Below are 8,638 nucleotides of genomic sequence, written 5' to 3'. Positions count from 1 at the left end.
AAGGAAGGACTTGAGCCTCCAAAGTCCAATATAATTTAATGCAAAAAGCTATAAAGAATTAATATAAGCGTTTATAAGAGGGTAAAAGAAAATACGGTTCTATAGACTGAAAGCTTTGTGTTTTATATGTGTGATATACTTCATACTTTATTTAGGTAGAGAATACTGCTCAGGTAATGAGTAAGCCTACCGTTGTATTTGGTTTTTAGGATGGATAGGAGATTAATTTTGCATTTAGAATTAAGAAAAACAGCATTGTCAAGAACTAACAATGGAGGAAAACATTCTGTTATACTTACAGCGACTGAAAATGAGACTTTTGGAATAAACATGCCTATTATCAGCTGCCACATAGTGAGCAACAGTTACTTGTTAACAGTATGTGTCCTTTATATGTATACAGCAGCTAGAATATACCACTAAAGCTGAGAACATGTTCAAGAACATGCCTAAAGTTTTGCATATAAATTTTGATATCGCTTTTTTGCCACATCCATGCAGTTTTATAGATCTTTACAAGTGCAATAAAAAAAAGAAAAGAGAATCATACATAAATCTTTAAATGTGTTGCGATGGAATGCTTTCACTAAATTACGTAAATGTATATTTTTCTTCTTTGTGTTCCATCAGTGGTCACTAGTTGGTTGTGGAAATATGGAAAACATTAAAGGAATGTTGTCATTTTAGTCTAGTTGTGGGGGGGGTTAATACATGAATATGTCTGTTTTGCATAAACTCCAATGCATTTCACAGATGCGTGTTGTTTTTTTCAATTAGAACAAAATAGGATTTATGCGCTTTTTTTTTTTTCCTCTTCCATTGTTGCTCCTATGTAACCAAGAAGCGTGGGCATGTACACTTCTGCCTGCACGTGCTCACTACTGCTTTGATGGGAGCTGGAGTGAGCATGCGCAAGAAGCAAATTGCCATCTGCTTCCTTCCTTCAGCGGAGGCAGCTGGGGAGCTGTTCAGTTTAATAACTGAAGAATAACTGCAGAGATTTGCATTCAGTAAAATGCACTGAAGTCCCAAATATAGATGGACAGCTATCTACTTTAACGTGAAAATAGGGCTGGAGCGCTCATTTTTAAAGCTGAAACAAACGTCATGCGTACGTCCCTATAAATTTAATAATATAGGAGTCGGGCACTTCAGTAAACTATATATTTTTCATTGTTTTAGTATATAGTAAAGACTTGGGTCCATAGTTTTTTTTGTTTTTTGGGGGGGGGTGTGTTTTTTTCCATATATAAATTTGGTGCCAAGTGTAAAATCCATGCATTACCTGCGCAAGGTCTGACGGATGCAGGAGAGCGTCAGAAAACAAAGGGCCACTACTGATAGCAATGGTGATTTTTTTTTTATTGTACTATGTATAGCATTTGACGCACTACTGTCTGTACCATAACTCCCGTGAGCTCACGTATGAACAACATAAACCTACGGCCCATCCTGTGTCAAATTGGGGTTAAGTTTCCCATTCAAAACGTGCTTGATTGGTATGCACTCCGCAACCAATTTTATTTTACAACTTGCACAGAGTCCCTGGAATAATGTTTGGATGCAGCATTGCCTATATGTGTGTGTATATATGTATAATATATATGTATAATGTGTGTGTGTGTGTGTGTGTATATATATATATATATATATATATATATATATATATATTACACTAAACAAATGCCTACATTAGCAGTGACCATTAACATTTCTCTGCAATATAACTTTATCGATGCTTATATTTTGATCTATTACAGTAATGACTAATTGCTGTCACTAAAAGGATAATCGTATGTTTTGTATAAATATTAAAGGGCTACAGTCTGACTTTTGAAAACCCTGGAGGCTCGATCGCTACCGTTTTACTGTGAGTTTGTTTTTTGGCACTAATCAGATTCCGGAACAAATGCCAACATTGTTAGAGCGTGATACAAAATTGTAAGCATTTCTTCAACAGCAAGTAAGAAAATGTCATTAAATGCAGTGCTTTTTTTTCCCCTTAAACGTTTGAAAATCAAGTTATTTCCAATGCGCTTGTTAAAAACGATGTTTTCTCACTTTTTTCTTGTATTTGTGGTTTCTAACAAAACATTAAGTTTCAAAATAAAACATTGAAATTAAGATGAATTGTATTTTTATTCCTTAAATTGAGTGTTTTTAAAGAGAAACCATATCAGCCGTAACTGTACAAAGTGCACAATAGTATCTATATATTGAGCATGCCACTTTGCTAGCAAATGTATAGGTGAAGAGGAAGCTAGTTGGTGGATTTAAACAATGGCGTTTGGCTGTTTAACATGTTTTGTCATATTCACATTGATTACAAAATTATATTTATCATACTATGATGCACATTTGTGTAAATATATATATATATATATATATATAAAATTTACTCTTTCATTTCCCTCTCTGTTGAGCAGGTTAAGCAGAAATATGGGATGCCGTCTACCATACAGGATTGTCTACGGCAATGTAGTCATTAAAATGCTAGCAGAACCCAAAGACAAATATAAACTTATTCTAAATTATGTTTTGAGTTTCACAATTAGTTATTAATATTATATTTTTTTAATGTTACGGTTTTGCACCTCCGATTAAATCGAACCAGCAAGTGCTTGATGATTATGGATGCTGTTCTCGTATTTGGTAGTTTGGCTCCTCGGCCACGCCAGTGATACTTTGCTCTACTTAATCTATATATTAAACTAAGGAATACGATCTTTATGTCTATACAGTTTTTGTACCATAATAGCTGACCAAATTAACCGGCTGCTTCAGGTCCTCACTGATCTAGGTGACACCCAAAAAAGATGGGGTACATCTGTGTGATATACTCATGACTGTAAATATATATATATATAATTACATTACTATAAACTACTTTATACAACTAAAAGCACATATTAAATACAATCCTTCATTTATGTATACATTTAAATATTACAACGTACGCAATTTACGGGACTTTAGCTCGCCAACATGCACAGAAAAATCACGTAAAAATATGTGTGCAACTATTTATTTTTCCCGCAACAAACATGGCAACTAAAGAATGGTTCCGCTCCTGACAACGCGATAAAATCCGCGCTCACTACTACCTCGAGAGTTCTAAACGCATGATCAGCACACAACCCACGCCAAAATCACCTGCTTCGGTCAAACCGCGGACAACAAACATCACAAAATATTGTTCTCTTGGAGTGTGATAAATGTCTTTTTTTATAATCACGAACGCTCTTATTTTTATTTCATTATTTTTTTGTGTCCGACATGGTCTTCTCTAGTTTGTAGAACGCAGAAGTTTATAGGCGCAAAGCACGCTGGGTGGTTGTAACGTCAACACTTCAGTCAATGAAAATAACTTTATTTAAACCTGCCGCGTTTAAACTGCTTACAAAAACACGCTTTGCACTTTTATGTAATGAATTGCAGTTTATGAGTTTACTTATATTTGTATGTTATAAAAAATAAAATGTTTCTATAATGATTTTCAAATCTAGTGGCTCATTGTTGTAATGTTTAACACATTTAATACAGCAGCTAATTTGAAAACACAATTGTTATTGATAATATTTATAGTCTTTCATGCCATCCCAGCTTATCTAAAATGTGCCAAATTCTGAGCTGCCTTGGTAGCAAACACCTACATCGCTTTCAGCTCTGCCCAGTCAGTATGTGCGGGAGCCATGACGCAACCTGAAATTCAGACAAGATAGCCAAATAACAGGAGAATGTCTTGGCTATCTTGAGTCTAAGACGAGACCATGAACTGATTAAGGTTTATGTCTCTTCCGCAGTCGAATCGGGCAGGCTAATGGTTCTTATCTGCCATCAAATTCTGTGTTACCAAGACTACTGGCAATGAGCTCCTGTGTAAGCAACAAAAAGCTATTGTCACTTATAACTTCCAACCGTTGCACACATGCAAATATATATTTTGCATTTTTATGTTCTGTAGGGACCAATGATGCACGGTAGTGTTCTCATGGACGCACTTTGTCTACCAGTGGTACAAAGCAGGGACACAAAAGTATGACACTTGTTATGATTACAAAATTACAGCACATACGCTCCTTTTTCTGGGATTTTCTCCTTGCCCCATTATAAATCAAACTAATGGATATTTAAAAATACTAATATAGTGATTCTGAACACAGAACGGTGCAGATCATTGGAAAAATATGTCCATGGACTTACATAAATCCTGATGTATACTGTAAGCTTGTTAAACTGTATACTTAACTATTCTCACATGGTTTATCTATATTCTATTTATTGTATCTAGTATTTTAGGAAGTGATAGCAGTTGGTTTGGTTTCATCCTGTTGAGCTATATTCTTGCCTGAGAACTGTTGAAGATGAGAGCCCGAGTCTCTGGGTTTTTGCCCCAATCTCAGGGTAAACGTGCAGATCCTCAGGTCTTGAGCTGACTCCTTCCTACTCTACACTGCTATGATCGCCAATACCATTATGTTATGGTTGATATCCCTCTTTGAATGCATGTGGCTCAATTAGGTTTATTTTTAACAAGTCAGGGTTTCCGTGAGGACCGTTGTTAGAGCCGTTTGGATATCACATTTGCCAACTTCCTACATAGAATGACACAATGGGCTGTTAAAGAGTTAATATTTAAAGAGTGTCAGCTCGTTTGAAAAGGTCCCATGTATGGCTATATGTTGTGCAAGTTAGAGCAATGCTAACCTGTTCAGATCTACGAAAAACAATTCTAACTTTGTTGGATCTGAACAAAACAAACCTACTACACATCTGTCAATTTCAGTCCCTGTAGGACATATCGGTGCATCCTTTAAACCCACGGCAAGAAGCCCATTAGGACGTACTGGTACACCCTGACTTTGTAGCAGCGGCAGGGAGATGTCCACAGGAGATCAGAATGTCTATTGTCAGCCTGGACTCTCCTCTCTCGGCAGAAGCCAGCATCACCCACAGGAGTACATTTAAAAAAAAAATCACTACCCAAAACATCTAATGCCAATAGTATTAAAATATGTAATATAAGGTTAAATATAAAGCACTGATACATATATGTACATAAAAAATATGTATGCGAGGTATGGCTGTAAGATGTTGCTGAGAATAAATTGGGTCATTGCTCAGCTGTGGCACTTACAGCATAGAAGAAACTTTAAGCAAGATTGCAAAAAAATTAGATTTTCTTGGTTCTATTGTTATTTTATTGTATTTGTATGATTTTAAAAGAAGGCTCTACTTCAAACAACAAAAACACAATGATATCAAGGTTTAACAAACATTTGGTAAAAATGATAAAAAAAAAAAGTTTGCTCCTTAGCTTATAAGGGGTTGGAAGCGAAAACGTTTTGCATATGACAGGGAGTTTTCCACACCCGGGTATCTAAGTGGCACATAGTAAGATTGCCTCTTGACATTTAGTCAGCTATGCTGTTTTTATTATCTAGTGCAGCTGTTTAAAACAGATTAACACAAGGCATTTATACCATTATTTAGAGATGCGTTATTCCAACACTACTGAACGTTTATGGTCATATTTGTAGCATGTGTTTTTACAATTGTTGGACAGGCTATGTCAATATCATGTTATATTAATTCCAAGACGCACAGACAGCTACTTATACTTTTCATAATTTAATTTGCCATACTTCTATAGGTGTGAGTGGTGAGTACTTCCAATGCATTAATTCTGTATAATGATGACCTCTGACGTATATATACATATATATAAAAAAACACACACATATACATCAGAGGTTACATCAGAGGTCATCATTATACAGTATTAATAAAATGTATTCATACCTATAGAACTAGTACGTTTGTCCAAGAATACCAGTCAAAAACATTAATGTGTGCAACTAGACAGCTATAGGTGACACCACACACACACACATACCTCCCAACTTCTACCCGAATTAAGATGCTGGGGGTTGGCGCTTGGGAGGTAAAATGTCACTCAAACTGGCAGCACTACTGTGCATGCGCACAATTCTGTGCATTCACTGACACCCCCACTCCTGCCAACCTATAGCTCTGTCCTGAAAAGTGGGACAGAGGGAGAGCTCTGCAAGACAGTGCTATAGGATGACAAAATCAGGACTGTCCCGTGCAAGGAATCCGCAGATCTCTAGTTCCAGAATTGGGACCACTGTACGAAAACAGGGCAGACAAAAATATTATGGATTATTAAAAGAAAAAAGGGATAGCAGTGTAAAGTTAGAAAAGTAGATAAACGGAATGATCTGTCAGCAGAAATGTTGCCATGGTGGTAAAACCTCTTTTCAAACTGTGCACTAGAATTTATTTTTTATAATTTTCTCCCATTTCGTGCAACCTGACACCTGCATACAAAATATAATGTTATGTAAAGCTGTATATTGCTTTCTTAGAACTTTTTTGTACTGTATTTTATATGAAAGGGCATTATCAGCATTTCCATTGATGATAAATTCACTGATAAAGATCATACTGGATCTTTTAAGGAGTCTTTTAAGTGGCTGAGAAAAAAAAAACCATGTACTTTATCACCTTCCTCCAAAAGCAAAGTCAGCTTTTTGGAAGACAGTTAATTGAACTATATGTTATCTATAGTGTATAGTTGTTTCAAGGAGGAGAGGCCTGTCTTATCTGGCCATTCAAGAAGGCCTGTTTGCTTTGTATATACACATGGAGCCTAAACTAGGCAGAGTTACATGTCACTGCGTGACCCTGCATCATTAAGCTAGAGGCTACCCGGTATAGATATCGGGTGTCTGGAGCTTTCCCAGGAAAAGGACCCAACAACTGTCCTGACAACTTTGTGACTATTGGCAACTAGGTACACTATAACTATATAATACATGACCAAAAGTATGTGGACACCTAGCCATCACACCTGTATGAGCTTGTTGGACATCCTATTCCAAAATTTTGTGGAAGCTTTTCAATAGATGTTAAGGGGATTTTAGCCTATTTAGTCAGAAGAGCATTTGTGAGGTTGACATTGATGTTGAACTGTTGAACAAGAAGGCCAGTTCACAATCAGCGTTCCAATTCACCACAAAGGTCTTCAGTGGGGTTAATGTCAGGGCTCTGTGCAGACCACTCAGTTTCCTCCACAACAAACTTGTCAAACCATGTCTTTATGGACCATGCTTTGTGCACAGGGACACATTCGTGGTGGAACAGGAAAGGGCCTTCTCTAAACTGGTGTCACAAAGTTGGAAGCATACAATAGTCTAAAATGTCTATTAACATTGCTCTACAGTGGAATTAAGGGGCCCAGCCCATACCCTGAAAACAGCCCCCGACCATTATCCACCAAACTTTTTCAGTAGGCATAATTCATTCTGGTAGGTAGTGTTCTCCTGGCATCTGCCAAACCCAAATTCGTCCATCAGACTTCCAGATAGTAAAACGTGATTCATCGCTCTAGAGAACACATTTCCACTACTCTAGAGTTCAGTGGCAGTCTGCTTTACACCACTCCAGCCAACGCTTGGCATTGCGAATTGTGATCTTTGGCTTCTGTTTTGGAGTATGTCAAGGGAATTTGTGCCTATTCATCCAGTGGAGGATTTGTGAGGTCAGGCACTGATGTTCCAGTTCACCCCAAAGGTGTTCAATAGGGTTGAGGTAAAGGCCAGTCAAGTTCTTCCACACCAAACTCATCCAACCATGTGTTTATGGACCCTGCTTTGTACACTGGGGCACAGTACATCCTGGAATAGAAAATGGCCTTTCACCAACTGTTCCCACAAATTTGGAATCAGCATTATCCAAAATGTCTTGGTATGTCCCCTTCAGCATACCAAGACATTTTGGATAATGCTATGATTCCAACTGTCTGGAGAAGTGTAGTAAGAAGCGGTCTTCATGGAAGACTTGCGGCCAAAAAGCCGTACCTACAAAGTGGAAACAAGGGCAAGTGACTAAACCATTCATGAAAACACAAGAACGGGGGTGCAGAAAACGGCAGCAGGTGCTCTGGACTATTTTTCTGTAGCAGAATGCAATTTGTTCACTGAAGGATTTACAGGCAACAGTGAAGCATGGGGATGGGGATCAGAATGAATGGTCTCTTCAATGCTGAGAAGTACAGGCAAATACTTATCCACCATGTAATAACATCAGGGAGACATCTGATTTGCCCCAAATGTATTCTGCAGCATGATGGCCACCCCAAACATACAGCCAAAGCCATTAACTATCTTCAGCTTAAAAAAAAGAGAACAAGGAGTCCTGGAAGGGATGGTACGGCCCCCTGAGAAGAACCCTGAGCTCAACCTCATCAAGTCTTTCTTGGATTACATGAGGAGGGATAAGTAAATGAGGCTGCCTAAATCCGCAGCATAAATAGTTGTAGCAATATAGTTAATGTACTAGAAAATAGTCTGGTGGTTGTACATATCTTTTTTCCTGCACATACTCTTTAATACACCTGAGAGCTGTTTTGTATAAATCATAATTGTAATAATAATAATAATAACATAAATTATACTTTCAATGCAAATACATATATTAAATAATATAACATGTTATTATGACACGGATCCTCCATGCCTTTCAACCTGCGTTTGAATCTTTTGGGAGAGAAGGTTGACTCCTCCCACATCATAAAGGGAAATGGGCGTGTTGGGTGATGTGTGTATGCAGGAGG

Source organism: Spea bombifrons, chromosome 3 (assembly GCF_027358695.1).
Source record: "Spea bombifrons isolate aSpeBom1 chromosome 3, aSpeBom1.2.pri, whole genome shotgun sequence".
Classification (NCBI taxonomy): domain Eukaryota; kingdom Metazoa; phylum Chordata; class Amphibia; order Anura; family Pelobatidae; genus Spea; species Spea bombifrons.
This window is presented reverse-complemented; position numbering follows the sequence as displayed.